We start from the raw sequence: 17,503 nt of genomic DNA on the forward strand, positions 1-17,503 counted from the left end.
CACCCTTGCAGGCGCTCAGTTTTTTTCTCGATGGATACATTATAAATGAAGTTATCGCAAGAACGAATGAGAAAATAACTGAACTGCAGGCAACCTATGGCGATCAGGCCTTGTCATGTCAGTTTATTAATCATGTCGATGAAGTAGAAATGCGAGCATTTCTCGGTCTTCTCTATCTAGCTGGAGTGTTCAAGTCGAGTCACGAGGACATAAATTCGCTTTTTGCAACAGATGGAACAGGTCGTGACATTTTTCGTGCAACAATGACTCTAAAGAGATTCAGTTTCCTGCTAACAGCCTTAAGATTTGACAATCCAGCCACTAGACGACAACGTATTGAAGACGGAGATAAACTTGCTGCAATTTCAAATTTGTTTTACAGATTTATTGGAAACTGTAAGATAAACTATTCTTGTGGGGAATACGTAACCGTGGACGAAATGTTGGTTGGATTTCGGGGAAAGTGTAGGTTCCGTATGTTTATAAAAAGCAAGCCTGTGAAATACGGACTAAAAATATTGTGTTTGTGTGACGCTCGTACACATTATTTGATCAATGCTTTTGTATATACGGGCAAAGATGAAAATAGGGCAAATCCAAAGAAGCTATCTATTCCAACCCAAACTGTGCTAACTTTGATTGAACCAATAGCAAATTCGAACCGTAATATTACAGGGGACAATTGGTTCACGTCACTAGAGCTGGTTGAAGAATTGCAACGCCAAAACTTGACATACGTAGGTACTATTAGACGGAATAAAAGGGAGTTACCTAAAGAGTTCCTAGCTAGTAAGCAACGTGAACCACTTTCCTCGCTTTTTGGATTTACTAAGGATATAACAATTGCGTCATACGTTCCAAAAAGAAATCGCTCAGTTTGCATGATGTCTACAATGCACCATAATAACATGGTCGAAGAAGGAGCAAAGAAATTACCAGACATCATCTCCTTTTATAACCTAACGAAAGTTGGCGTTGATGTACTGGACCAAATTTGTGCCAATTACAAAGTAGGAAGACGTACTCGGCGTTGGCCTCTAACTTTGTGGTACCGAATGATGGACATCTCCGCCGCAAATGCAGGCATAATTTATAATGCTGCTAATCCAAATAATGAGATGGTTCGTAACCGTTTCCTTATTGATTTAGGGAGAGAAATGATCAACGAACACTTAGTTCGAAGAAGTCAAATGAAAAACATTCCTCGGGAATTGAAGGTAACCATAAGGCGAATCAGCAATATCCCAGATGAGGCCCCACGAAGCATAGATAACCCTCAACGTCGACAACCTAAGCGTGCCAGATGCTTCTTATGCCCTTACAGTGACAACAAACATCCAATTGTATGTGACGAGTGTAGCAGGCATATTTGCAAAGACCATTGCAAAACGTCCAACATGTGTACAAATTGCTCCGAACAATAAAATACTGCGCAAAATGTAGTTGTCAGAATTTTTGTTTATTATGTTTTTTCATGTTTTTAAGTATTTTTCCCTAGGTTTAGGTTTGTTTTGATTAAAACAATTCCGTTTAAAATTATTTTTAATTTTTTCTCTATTTTTTTTTACAGATAAGAAAAGCCATGTTAATTTTTATAAGTTTAGCCAGAAGTAGGCCAGATATTATTAAAAAGTATATGTAAACATTATTATTTATAATAAAAAGGATTTATATTCGATCTGAATGAAAATTTTTCTGTTTTCTATTTGCTGCATGCAAAAAAAGGCACAGGGTCAAATCTGACCCCGCCATACTTTAAGTGTAATTTTAAATCACCATACCAGTTAAGGGTTAATATATATATATATATATATATATATATATTGGTGGTTAATCCAAAGGTGAATTTCCTATCATTATTTATTTGAAAGGTGACTCTCACAATCCACTATTATAACCATTTTAAATTCGATCGCAGACGAAAATCCATTAGATGTCTACGAAATAAAAAATCAGTCGGTAACCTTGGTTATATAACAGTAGATTTACAGGGTCCAACTGCCAAATTATTTAGACATCGAACTTGACTCGCTGACGCATAGTACGTCTGGTTTTTTGACATGGTCGTACTGGTGAAAATAGTGTGGAACGTACGCATCTCGTATTATTATATCGAATTGCTTTATATTCGCATAAAAACAACATGTAGATTTTATCATTTTTATATAAGCATTTGTGATATTAAACTCACCCTCCCAGGGCATATAAAGTAAAATATATATAAAGAATAGTAGGAAAATGTAACTTGTCTTCCACACACAATAAAAAAAAATCCAAAACGCTAATTGAATAATTAAATTACCACTTTAAATATGTAGAACACAATAATTATTGTTTAAATACCCAATAATGAATACACAATATTTTTCATTATATTTAGATATAGATACCTAATATTAGACTTATGACAAAAGTAGACAGAACGAGTCTATTGCGAGTAGTATGCGCCTACAGGACTGTTTCTGCGGCGGCCTCGTGGACTATCACGGATTGTGTTCTTCTACTGTATTATGTGTTAGCAGTAGAAAAGAGACATCTCTATGAGAGAAGAGAGCATTTGACAACAGCTATAAAAAAAAGAAGAAAGGAAAATATCAATGGAAAGATGGCAAAAAGAGTGGAACAACCAGGAAAATGTTGATTAAGCTGATCCCGAGACTAAGGGACTGGGTAGATTGTCTGTTTTAGGGCGTATCTTCATAGGTTCAGAAAGACAGATACAGATAAATGCCTATACTGTTGTTACACAATGCTGGAGTGTAATAGATGTACAGTGGAGAGAAACAGAATCAAGCAATTTAATTAAACCCAACCTTTGAGATATGTTCACCCCTAAAAATTACGTTCGGGTGTAACAATTTATTGGAACGAGGTGTATTAACTCGAGTAAAAACAGGAGTCACTCCACCGCGCTCCAAAGCTCCAGACCATCCCTTTCCTCCCTATAGCACTCTGATGAGCGATAGGGGCACAACTATCAGCCAAATGCTCTTCATGTGGGAGTCCTGGGTAATAGAACTCCAACATGGTTTCCTAACCGAATTCAAAACTCAGGACAGCTCATTGTCGCTATAATCCTGTTATCTTACTGTGAGAAACAGAATGTATAAAGAAATAGGTATGAATCCTGTGACTGTAAGAGAAATGATCGTGAAGATGACGGGAAGTAGGGAGGGATGGAATAGTGTTTACAATTACATCCGAGCAGTCATTAAAAAGTAAGAAGAAGAAGAGAAATACCAACCGGGCCAATGACAGAGATAAGATCTAATTACTCTTTTATTGGGAATAAGCCGCAACTAAAGGTTAAAATAAGTTTATTGACGTTTGAATTTTTGATGTTTGATCTTATACTGACTACTTGTTTATACTCCAACAATTAATAGAAAAAAAAGAATAGCGGTTGGTACCGAAGTACATCTAGCCTTCATCGACCTAGAAAAGACGTATGATATAGTTCCCAAACTTAAATTGTGGCAAGCTTTACAACAACTCGACATTACTCCATACCTTTTAGGAATAATCACAGAAGTATACAGGGATAACACTACTTACCTAAAAATCGAAAATAAACTGTCAGAGCCAATAAAAGTAACTAAAGGACTAAAACAAGGATGCAATATGTCACCCTTACTGTTTAATTTATATATTGAGGCAGCCCTCCAAAATTGAAAAAACCATTGGCAGGAAATGGGAATCCCCATAGGAAATGACGTACTGGTCTCTAGATTGGTCTCAAGATTCTTATGATCTAGAATTTATGTTAAAGCGTCTATACGTCTATATCTTATAGAATATGTAAAATGGGGGTTACCAGTCAGCATGAAGAAAACAGAATATTTAGTTATTAATTCAGATGCAATGTTTGAAGTCTTGATAGACGAGGACGTGGAAATCAAACAAGTGGAAAAATTTAAATATTAGGTACTCATTGATAAGAACGGCTTGGGAGAAACCGAAATTAAACACCGAATTAATCAGGGACGTAAAATTGTAGGATGTCTGAACTCCTTATGGTGGGATCGCAACATTTCCAAAATGAACAAAAAAAGAATAGGACAAACCATGGTTGAAACAGTTCTTTGTCATGGCTCTGAAGTATGGACAATTAATGCAGACCTGGAGAGAAGATTGTTGGCAGTTGAAATGGATTATTTGAGAAGAAGTGTTAGAACATCACGGCAGGAAAGGAAGACCAACGAATCTATAAGAAATAACATAAATGCTACAGAAACGGTCATTGACAAAATAGAAAGAAGAGGTTCAAAATGGTTTGGACACCTATTGAGAATCCCTGAATCTCTCTCACAAATGGAATCTCTCTGGAAGAAGAAAAAGAGGTAGAACTCGACGCTCATGGAATGAAGGAATTAGAAGAGCGATGGAATCGAGAGGTTTGGAGGAGGAGCATGCCTTGGACCGGGAGGATTGACGGAGGAGAACGGGAATACGGCGATAGCCGTCCCCAAAATGTATTGTATTTACAAGTTGGATTAATGTCAAACTTCAATAAACTTATTTTAACGTTCAATTGTGGCTTATTCCCATTAAAATAGTAATTACTTTAAAATGCCACAAAAAAATAGCTTCAGAACAATAGATGTTGATGAACAATGTCCTAAAAATGTCGTCAGCCTTACAGCGGCCACCGCACTTTCGGAGTACGGTACGTGCGACAGTCAACTGCGCACAAGTAAGAGAGGGTGGTTTTAGTTGGTAGGCAGGATAATAGATACCGGAATCTTTGGTACTGCTATCTTTAGTACTTTAAACTAAACTAAAACAGAAATTTTAGGCACTCAAAATGGAGGTAGCATAAAAAAATTTCAAACCCCCCCCCTCAGACAAATTCTGGGTGCGCCACTAGGTACTCCAATTATAAAAAAAGTTCGGCAATATTAAATTCTTTAATTGATTTAATTGTATTGAAAAGTGATAACATTATAAAAATATTTGACCCATCAAAGTCGTTTGTTACTGATGACTGGGATACTCAATAATGGTATTTGAATAATTAATTAATGTTAAATAAAATTATTAGCGTTTGTACAATGTACCTATGCACATAGAAGAGAGTTTTATATAAGTATCTAATGGAATAATACATGTTTACAATCTTATCTGCATTAATATCCACTATTAATAAAACTATAGATTCACAAATGGAAACATTTAAAGCTGTAGTCATAATTAATCAGTGGGGTAACGTTTAGAATAAAAAAATGGTCGTTTATGCGTATACGCCACTGGTAAAGTAAAATTACCAAATTTTGTTTAAGTAAAACTTAACTCAAGTTTTTAATTTTTTAATTTTAAATTATAGATATTACCTAACTCTTTCTTCTAATATACAATAACTCATTATTTAACATAGTCCAATTATAATAACACGGTAAAATTTAAAAAACAGATAAATTTCGTCTCGATTTTGTTAAGTTACCCACGTTGTGTCCATTAGAGCGTTTATAAATCAATCATAACTTATCATTAGTAACAAAGTTTAAAAAAGCTTTTAACACAGCAGATAACTCAATAACGATGTATCTAGGTATTTGATTTATAATGTTCAAAAAAATTTAAGCATTTACAGTGTGCTATTAGTAAAGAAAGGGTAATAAATGGATATTTTTTAGGGGCAATGCGTACATTGAAACAAACGGAAAAAAATAATACACACACACACACACACACACACACACACACACACACACACACACACACACACACAAACACACACACACACACTTTGTCACCCGAAGGAATTTATTAAATTGGCAGAAAATAAGGACAAAATAAGTGGAGCAAATCTGAAATTTGTAGATGGTTTTATCAACGAGACACCGATTAAAATTATGATTGATACTGGATCGGAAATGACACTGATCAACAGAAAACTAATAGAGGAAGTTAATTTAACGAATTTGATCTACAAAATACCACGGGTAAATTTGGTGGGTGCAAATAAACGGACATTGGCAACGATAAATGAGGGAATACGAGTAAAAGTACGATTGGATAAGAAAATTTATGCACTACAATGTGTTGTGATGCCTAACATGTCGCATGATATGATCGTAGGAGTGGATGAATTGGCAGAAAAACATGTGGTGATAGATTTCAAAAATAACACGATGAAAATCACAGAGGAAAAAGAAGAAGAACAGGACAGTCAGGAAAATGAACATGGGAAAAAGAAAAATGATTTAGACAAAGAACAAACAGTGGAAATGAATTTGGCAACGAAGCGAGGACAAAGAAGAAAAGGAAGAAAACTTAAGAAAAGGAGAAAGGAAGTCACTACCGGAGATTCCTTAAAAGAAGGGATAAGCCCCGAAGAAGAAAAAGAAATAGTGTCAACAAAGGAAAATGAAAAGGATATGATTGAAACAGTGGTATTTAAGGAAGAGATTGATGAAAAAGAGGAGAAAAAATGTGCGATAAATATGTGTCAAGAATCTGAGGAAAAAGAAAGAAAATTGATATGTGGAGAAGAAAAAGAAAATGAGGTGAGTCTGATGTTAAAAGAACACGAAACTTTAATAAATGAGGAAAACAGAGTGGCAAAAAAGCACCAACATTCCTTTGAGGTTAAAAACTTGGGAAACTTTCAATCGAAGACGTACCCGATCCCATATAAATATCGACAACAGGTGAAAGAAGAAATTAAAAAAATGTTGGAAGACTATTTTTTATTGTTTTTGCATAGAGAAAAATCCCTAAATAATTCAGTAATTTTTATCATATGCAAAGGCGGGGATTTGTTATGTTTCTTCTTTCCCAACCAAAGAAAAATAAATAAAAAAATCCATCGAAATAAAATTTCAAGATATCAATATAAACAAATTGTATATAGTAATTTAAGATAAGATTTAGTGTAGATAAGAGTAGAAATTTGTTTGGCAAACGACCTTTTCCGTTTCAAACAAAATTATCAAAAATCCTTTGTTTAGAATTCGAAGACATTTTACCTGAAGGTTAATCTCTTCATTGTTTGTAGAGTCGAGTATTAAATGACCATATTCTAATCTTTTGAAATATGTATAAATGATGTATTAAAAAAAACCAATTTTAAAGTAAGCTATTTAGTTTTCTCTGAAACCGAAATTAGGCTTTTCCAAAATCATGGTAAACACAATTTAAGCTTTTTGATTGGACGGTCGTTTTTAAATGGGAATTTGGTGAGTCGATCATGAGAGAGGAGAAGTTAGTCATATTTTGGTCATCGAAAGGAAACAGTCGTGTGTCTCAAGATAGGGTGTGGTTCGTGAGTTTGGATACCGGCGTAACGAAAAGAAGTGAATAGTTTGAAGAAGGAGATAACAAGGAGACTAAAAGAGGTCCTTGTATCTACCGTGGGCATTTTTATAAAGTATATGTGAAAGTATTCTTACGGCATCAAGTTGACAAAAGGAGGTCCTGGTGTCATAAATAAGTAGCGGAGTTTGGAGAAGTGAATCAGGTGTTTTTTGTGTAGTCTGCAGGAGGTTTGAAGAGACGTAAAGAAGGAGCCGAGGTGCCAAAAAAGGGAGATCACATCTTTGAGGAGACTGGACTTTTCTGGGTATGTTCCAACATACAACTCAAGAAGAAAATAAACTGTAAGTGTTTGTACAATTGAATTTTATATCTGTGAAGAATCGTTTCGACATCATGGTCATTAGCATTCAAATTTAAGAATTGAGGTTTTGTTAGGCTAATCAAAAGTTTAAAGTTTTGTGGTTTTTTTTTCAAGTAAAGAAAATTTTAAGTAAAATTGGTTTTTCACGTAATATAAATGTATGTAGCTTTATAATCTTATTATCATAATAATTTGATTTATTTTCTTGTATGCTGATTGATAAGATAACGACAGAATTTAATAATTGTTTTATTCGTTCATATAAAATAAAGAAACGTAAATCTTTGTAATATAATATATTTGTATTATTATCCTTTTTTCTCTATACCGATAAAAGACAACTAGAAAATCTTTTGAATCCATCGAACACAGGTAATATAAGGATTATTTTACTTTTGATAACAGATAAGTTATAATTTTTTTATTGGCTCAATAAACTAAGTTTGAACTCAAAATAAACAATCATATCAATATATATATATATATATATATATATATATATATATATATATATATATATATATATATATATATATATGTATATATATATATATATATATATATATATATATATATAAAGCGACATAATTAAAATAAAATCTGACTCTTTTCTATAGTCTATATATTGATAAAATGCGTTAGGCTTTCACGGCCATCGTCTAACTTGTTAAGCTGTTTGTTCGCGCTATTAGGCCGTTGTCTTCTTAGATTAGTTCTCGACGTTTCGCCAACACTAGGGGTTGGCATCTTCTGGAGATGTTACTGCTTGCACTTACGAGCTTAGCTTACAAGTGAAGCAGTAACATCTCCAGAAGATGTCAATCCCTAGTGTTGGCGAAACGTCGAGAACTAATCTCAGAAGACAACGGCCTAACAGCCCGAACAAACAGCTTAACAAGTTCGTCTATATATTGCTAATATATTTTAGATAATTTCATAATACGAATTTTGGAATATTTTGAATTTGTATCTTATTATAATGGTAGTACAATGTAAAACCTGTTTAGGAAGACATAAAACACAAAGATGCCAGATTCAAACAAAACACGGATTTTAAACACAATAACTTTAATATACAATTTGAACTTATATTGTTTATCTTTAATAGCGTGTGTTTCCCCCACGAGCCCCTACAACTGCAGTCATTCGTCTTCTGATACTTCTGACAAGGCTATCGGTCAGTTGTTAAGGCAGTCTCTCCCATTCCTCAATCAAAACAATTCTTACTTTCGCCCTGTTTTGAGTAACAGGAACCCGTGCCCTAAGATTTCTGCCTAGCATGTCCCACATATGCCCTATCGGGTTTAGGTATGAAGAACATGCTGGTCAATGCATTATTTCTGCTATTATTCTGCATTAAAATTAAATTTTCTCCAATGTATGGTGCAAAAGCTACCACATACCGCCCCACATCATAATTGAACCTTCACCAAAAGGTACGGTCGTAGTACGATTAGATTCTTATGATCCATCAAGACGGCGACAGGTAACCGTCCATCAGATATCCGTCAAAACATTACTAGATTTCAAAAGCATTGCGTATTCACATTATCCGTCTATGTCGCGGCTAGACGGCGCCTGGCGGCAGCCGACATTGTAGGAGAGAATGTTTTGACGTTTCGGTGCCTGTTGGCGACGTGTCTTGCCGGATAGTGAGAATATACGAACGGTGCAGTTTGCATTCGTCGGTGACAAGCGAACGGTTACTATACTTAATATAAAAATAATATAATAATATAAATAATATAATAATATAAAAATGGATGATGAAAAATTAATTCTTCTAGTGCAAACTTATAAATGCTTGTTTAATTTAGGTCATAAAGATTACAGTGACAGCAATCTTAAGGGAAAAATATGAAAAAAAATTGGTGAGGAATTGGAAGTCGCAGGAAAGTCTTGTAATTTTCAAAGTAATTTAACTACACTACAAATATATTACTAAGTACCTACACAAATTTTACTAAACACTTTTAAATTGCAACTACATAATTTTAATTTAATCACTGAGAATATTTTTTTCACATACTGTGACTGATCAAAATGTGATGTATCATACTTCCCAAGGTAACGCACCTTATGGAGAGGAGAAAAAGTTTTAAATGTTTCTCGTATGTCATAAGCTGTTCTTTGAGCACTACCTCCCTGCGGAGGAATATCTGTAAATTGAGTTTGATGTAATACATCAGCCCGAGAGGTGTATATATTACTCTTTCTTATGTAATTATGTAAAATACAAGTGGCTAAAATGATTTGATCAGCATATTCAGGTTTTGACTTTAGTATTCTACGATATACCTGAAATCGTTGAGCTAATTTACCGAAGGCATTCTCAACTACCCTCCGAGCTCGAGATAAACGATAGTTGAAAGTTGTTTTTGCTGTACGTCTTCTTTTATTTGCGATCCTGGATAAGGTCGTAATAAATAGGTTTTCAATGGAAGGCCTCGTCGCCGACCATTACAAATGGCATCTCAGTTTTGGTGTTTCGAAGAGGTCTTCCTGGTGGGATATTCATTGTATTATTTTGGAAGCGGTGACCTAAACTTGAATTTGCAAAAATTCCTCCATCACTATTCTTTCCATAAGCTCCTATATCAACAGCAATAAATTTATATTCTGCATCCACAAGTGCCATAAGAACTACAGAAAATGTTTTTTTATAATTGAATTATTGGGATCCGCTGTCAGCGGGAGCTTCTATTTGGACGTGTTTACCGTCTAGGGCACCAAGGCAATTAGGAAAATTCCAGATTCTCGAAAAGTCGTCACCAATTTTTTTCCAATCATTTTCATTAGGTAGTACCATTTGTTCCTTCAACATTTTACTATTTATATCATTACAAACTTCTTTGATTATAGACCAAACTGTTGAATGCCCCAATCTATAACTAAAAGCTAATGACCGCATTGTATCCCCTGTAGCTAAAAACCTGAAAAACAATGACCTTTGAATTTGTAGAATTCTTATTAAGTATAATTAATAGGTAATTGTTACTATAGGTTATTAATAAATTTTTTTTTAGCGAACGATTGTAAACAAAGATGGTTTAGCCTGAGAGATCAGTTTCGTAGAGCTCTGAGAACTAAGAAAACTGTCTCTGGTCAAGCGGTAGCAAAGAAAAGAAAATGGAAATATGAAGATGAGCTAAATTTTTTGATACCATTCTTTCAAGAACGGGACACGGTATCAAATGTTGTCTCAGAAAATTCAATAGAGGAGAGCAGTTGTAGAGTAGAAAATAAAGGGGAATCGAGCAGGGAACAGGAGACATGTAGTCAATTAGAAACTGGCGAGAGTTCCCAACCCAGTTCACTATCTGAAAACCGTTCTCAGAAATTTAAAAATCCGTCTGTACAAAAACCAAAAAGAGCAAAAGTATGTAATTCTGAAGTATATCTACTTTAATGAAGTATATAATAAGCAAAACTGAGCAACCTACTAACACTAATCCAATAGACGCTTTTTTGAGTGGTATTAGCGAAACCATAAAAACGTTTCCTCCAGTGTACCAACACATGGCAAAAACCAAAATATTTAATATTGTATCGGAGATAGAACTACAACTTTTAGCTCCAGTAAGTCCTCACCAACAGCCAAGTGCATACGATCCGTATCGTCAACCAAGTAACCAGAATCATAATTATGTTAATGAGAAGACAATCCTCTCTATCCATAAATAATAAACTTCTAATCTATAAACAAATACTGAGACCAGTATGGACCTATGGCTGCCAACTCTGGGGCTGTGCCAAGCCTAGTAACATCAAAGTAATCCAAACATTCCAGAATAAAGTACTGAGGAACATCGTAGATGCGCCTTGGTACGTTAGGAACAACGACCTTCACCGGGACCTCAAGATGGAAGACGTCAATCAGATAATCAAGAAATTTGCAGGGAGCCATGAACAACGACTTCATCATCATGTAAACGTCGAGGCTATCCAGCTCCTCGACAATACGAACCTAGAGAGAAGGCTCAAAAGAACAAAGCCTTTTGAATTGGTATGAGTGAGTGAAAAGCAGAGTAAAGTGTTGTGCGAGTATGCATGCTAAATTTAATGCTAGTTATTAGAAATAATAGGAAAGATACTAGTGAGTAGACACCTAATTTTAAGATCTCATTAGTAATTTAAGTTAGAAACAAATTGATAATTGGTCTTACTGACCAGATTTTAATGTAAGTACACTTCTGTGCCTTTAGTAAAAAAAAAAAAAAAAAAAAATGGGTGTTCCAAGTGCTTATGATACTTTTTACTCTACTTTTTTACTTTTTTATGATTTATTAATTTAGAATATACAGAATATATTATGATACTTTTTACTTTACTGTTTACTTTTTATGATTTATTAATTTAGAATATACAGAATATATTATGATACTTTTTACTTTACTGTTTACTTTTTTATGATTTATCAATTTAGAATATACAGAATATATTATAATACTTTTTACTTTACTTTTTTTATGATTTAATAATTTAGAATATACAGAATATATTATGATAGTTTTGTACTTAAACTTATTTTTTATAAATAAACTTACCTCAAACAAAGTGCCAATTTTTCTACTGGAGTTATCGCTTGTCTAAATGTAGTATTTCTTTTTCTTAATAAATGTTCGACTTTTGACAACAAATCATTGAACTTATATTTAGACATCCTAAAGTATTGATGAAATTTTACTTCATCATCTAACAATTCTTTGTATAATGTAAAAAATTCCCCTTCAGTTTTCCTTTCCATCAAACTTTTATGTAATTATATTTTTCTTTTTCCCGTCTTCCTAGCTTTTCTTTTAGATTTCTTCTTCGCTTCATCCCCTTCTTCCAGCAAAACAGCAATAATTGCTAAATTGGTAATTGAATAATTTTTAAACACCACGGCAAAGCATACTACTCGTCTAAACACTGTAAGAGTTGTCGAAACACTGATGGTTAGCTGTTGTATAGTGCGAATACGACATAAAATTGACGGACATCTGATGAACGGTTGCCTGCAGCCATCTAGATGGATAATGATAATCAAGCTTAAGGTATGTTTTATTCTCATTAGCGTCGATACAATCTTTCTCTACTTCGATGCAATTTACGCAGGAACGGCTCTCGTCCGTAAAGAGAATTTTACTTCACTGGTTATTATTCCAATTTTGATGTTCTCGACCAATATGTAGTCGAGCGACACGATAGTGTCTCTGAAGTCTGTGACCTATATATGACTTAAAACCGGTCCCTTTTTACTGTGCGCTCACCTATAGTGGTTATACAAACTTTTACAGCAGGTTTTTGGTTTGAACTGCCGTTTGACCTCTATTTCGTAATGTTTGCAACGTTATAAATCGATCATCTACAGCCGTGGTTAAACGTTTTTGCCCCCTTGCCCCCTTCTTCTTACATACTACCTGGTTTGTCTCCAACGACCTATTGCTACTTTTCTGTGTTAGCCCATAATATTAGTCGGTATTAAATCATCCATTTTTACTTATTCTAGCAATAAGAACACTGATTAAAATAAATCAAAGGAGAAATTTATTACTTCCAACAAACTGAAACAATTTTTTTTATTAATTAAATACTAAATAAGTTTGTAGTTATTATCAACAGATAATTTGACTTTAAAATGTAAAACACAACACAAATAAACAAATTATTTTGACGTTTTGACATTTTAAATTTTATTGTGACGAGGCTTATTCAAAGCTATAAATCAATATATTGTATTAATAACCTGATGCTTTAAATTTGCCGGTATATATGTTGGCCACTCAAAAGAGTCCACCCTGATATTTGGTAACATTCATAGGATTTTGTGAAAATGAACACTGTGAAAAATGAAAGTTGACATTGTCAAGTGTCAACCTCCTCTTTCCCAGCACCACAAGATTTAAATTTTAAATAGGGAATATACCATGTGTGGCACATTGTTAAACAGGTATTTTGCTGGAGAAATTCATATTTTTTCGATAATAATCCCATTCTTGTGAAAAACTATTACTTTGTTAAGTGTTACAAATTTTAAAAACTAAACGTAACGCCAATGTTTTGCTAATTTCAATTTCCGGTCTTATCAAAAACTACAATGAAACCAAATTTTCAACATTAATCGGAAACTTCATTAAATGTAACGTAAATAAAATGAACTAAAAATTTTAAATTAATAAAGTCATAATTCCAAACAGTTAACTCATCAACTATAGCTATTTACTTAAATGTTCAAACTGATATCCACTAACGTCCATACAATTATAAAGTCGCTCTTCGAAATTACAAAGAACATTTTAAAGCATCTTAAGGGTTACTGGATTACATCCTATTTATTTTAGCTCTTCGTTTTGCTCTTACGTCTTATTACATTGCCTTGATGGTCTATCGACTAACGCATAGTCTATGATGGACCTTTCTCCTATGTCTTTTGACTTCCCTTGTGTATTTGTATGCATCTGTTTGTTAAAAAAAAATGTATTTATTATTATTAAATTATTTTCTGTGCATAGGTCAATAATACGTTCCTCATTATCGTTTCTATTTCTTCTCCATATGGTCCTAATACATCTGGGGTATGTTTAGCTTTTTAACCCACTCCACCATTTAGGTCCCCTAATACCTGTTGGTGTTGCCTTCTAAATTGTCTTTTACCTCTAAGGTCCTATCCACCAAGTCTTTGTTAGCTGCTTTTTCGTCATCATTTATTGCATAAATAACGATAATATTGACTAATAATTTGTGTTCAGTAGTTACCAGTCTTATCTTTAAAATCCTTCCCAAAATGCATTCCCAATTTATAATATTCTTTATTAGGTTAATGTTTATTAGGCAGCCTACACCTTCTTTTGCCCTTTCGCTTTGTGATACTCCACTGATGCGGAAATGCTCCTTCTCCAAAAAACTGTGTGTTTTTTTCCTTTTTTTTTTTGGTCTCTGTTATACCTAGTACGTCTATTTGGTTTTTCTGAAATTCTTGAGAAAGTTCAACTTCTTTGCTGTTAAGACTTCTGACATTTAATATTGCTTATGTCCATTCTTTGGGATTGGGACCTACACTTTGTTTTTGCATGTGGGTTGTAAATATTTACTATTTATGTTTTCGCTAGTTTCTGGCTGTATTTTTAAGAGATTTTCTTTTCTTATCACTCGTTTCTCACCGTCGTGGTCATTATTTATGTATCTATCTGCGTCTTTGTTAGTTATTCTATAATTGCTTATGATCATTGTCATTGCCTGGTTCGTCATAGTATTTCCGGAACAATGGTTTACTAGTTTTTTTGTCCTCATTTTGACTATTTTGTTCTCTTTATTATGTCCCATATCCATCCGACCTTTTTAAACCATATTTTATTTATACCAGTTCTTACACAATTTTCTTTCTTTTTCTTCTCGTGCAAGTTTTCTAATCGTTGTCTGAATTTCGCTCTCTTTATTCGTAGTATCGTCATTGATGTATATTCCTTCTTTAACATTTCTTAGTTTGGATTTATTTTTCTTAACCTTCTCTTCATGTTCTACTAATTCCATTAGGCAGGTTTTCTCTCCCAGTTTGTATGCGTTTTTAATTTCAACATCTATTTCCAAATCATGTTTAATGAAGTTTCTCAGTCTATTTTTAAAACGCTTTGATCGTATTGCTAGAAATTGCTAGTCCACTCATGACTACATTATTTCTTCTTCTTTGCTTTTCCATTATTTCAAATGATTTGTATATTCATATACAGAATAAATTACATACATTTCTAAAAAAAGATTCTTATAAAAAATCTTAAAGTAATTACTATTTAAATGGGAATAAGCCACAATTAAAGGTTAAAGTACGTTTTTTGACGTTTCAATTTCCACTTCGGAAATCGTTCTCAAAATACAAACATTAGTAAATTAAATAAATTTTGTTTTTTTGTTACTTAGTGAAAAATTCTTCTAATAATTTAATTTTATCTGACTCATCTATATTGACAATTCAGACATACATTATACATTTTAAAGTAGACGACTTTAAAATAATATTGCCAATATTGTTGAGTTGCGTTCCTGGGACGACTTTACTTATAAGATAGTTCATTCGATTACATGAAATCAACTTTAACTTGAGAATATCCGTCAAAAAAGATCATAGCATGTAATTCGTCTTTAAAAAGACAAACACATGCCACGATGACAGTAAAATTCTCCTGTTAGTGATTCCATAAATTATGAGGGAAAATCCAGGAAAAAAACCTCATAATACTATCCCGACATGGTAAGTATTTGATCGTGCATTTAATTTACCTTCAATAAACACCAAATTCTGATTTTATATGTTTGTCATTTAAAAAACATAAATAATGTATCCTCTATATGTTACTGACTTACCAATACTGGTATTTTCCTCTTAATAACTTCCTCTTTCAATATGGGTAACCAGATCCTACTACATTCTGCCGAGGAATTCGCGACACAATTGGTCTCATTTAGTCTCTAAAGTTTCTCATTAGGTCTCTAACTACTACAACATTAGGTTTCTAATTAGGTGTTTTCCTCTTTTGTCAGTAGATGGTATGTCAGTGGTAGAGGCAAATTTTTTTCTCATAACGTTAGCAAATCGTGTGTTGCTTATATCCAAAGTGCGCAAAAAAATGTTTGCATATACGTTTCTCATTTAAATGTATAGTTGTGCTAACTGTCTTATGACTTATGGCTCTTTGAACTCTACGACGAGGGGCACTTATTCTAATGCACGAATGCAAAAACGAAGTTTAAAGATTCCAATTTTGTAATTCCCAAAATTTGTTAAAAATATTAACTCTGTCATTTTCGGAGAACTCGTTGCATTTATATCTATAGGAATGGGGATAAGGTCGCACTTGCTTAGCTGCGTGAGCTTTCCCTTTTTGTCCTACGTACTCTACACTATTCCTTTTTTTATTTGCTTGCAAACGTTTCCATTTTTCTGGATTTATCTTCCTTTTTCTAGGTTTCTTGGTTCATTTCGAAATGAAAGAATGGTCTGAAATCTGGCCAATACCTCTTGAAGATGTGTCGTCATCATCAGAGCTGTGTGGTACAAAATTCTTGTCACGATCTCAGTCATCCTGATCTTCATCACCTGTAAAAATGAATAGAAATGGAAACTTAAAAATAATGACTTCGCTTAAGTAAAGTCGTCTCAGGAACGCAAGTCAACAATATTCTCAATATTATTTTAAAGTCGTCTACTTTAAAATGTATAATGTATGTCTGAATTGTCTCATTGATGTTTCATTGATGTCTATTGATGTTTCAATTTCCGAAGTGGAAATTGAAACGTCAATAAACGTACTTTTAACCTTTAATTGTGGCTTACTCCCATTTAAATAGTAATTACTTTAAAATGCCACAAGAAAATAGCTTCAGAACAATATTAAAAATCTTGAATTTACAAATAAAAAAATTAGGATCATTTATCGAGATACAAATTCTCCTATCTTTTAAGTTGTTTTAAGTTGGATCAGACAACAGACTTTCACCAAACTTCTTTGGAATCAATTCAGTGATTTCGGATAATAGCGAAAACGAAGATCACACGAAATTTTCATATATAAAGATAAACCTTTAGTCTTTCATTAAAATGGAATATTACTATCAAATAATGTTTTGGATATCATTCACAATACTGAAATATTTTTCTTCCAGAGCTTATTGTCTTTGGATGTTGGTTAAGACACATAATTTAGAAGTTGTTTTTATTACCAATGAATAATAATGAATCTCTTAAATAATTGGTTGGATTATACACCCAAGATATGGTCAGAGAAGAAAAGGAAGACCCAGAACAAGGTTCTTTGATAACATCGATGAAGACATGAGAAATACTTCTGAGGAGGCTAGGACCCACGCAGGGTTATAAAGCCAGTACGATGGTGATGATGATGAGTTCTT

The sequence above is a fragment of the Diabrotica undecimpunctata genome, chromosome 4, assembly GCF_040954645.1.
Source record: "Diabrotica undecimpunctata isolate CICGRU chromosome 4, icDiaUnde3, whole genome shotgun sequence".
In the NCBI taxonomy this organism is placed as follows: Eukaryota; Metazoa; Arthropoda; class Insecta; order Coleoptera; family Chrysomelidae; genus Diabrotica; species Diabrotica undecimpunctata.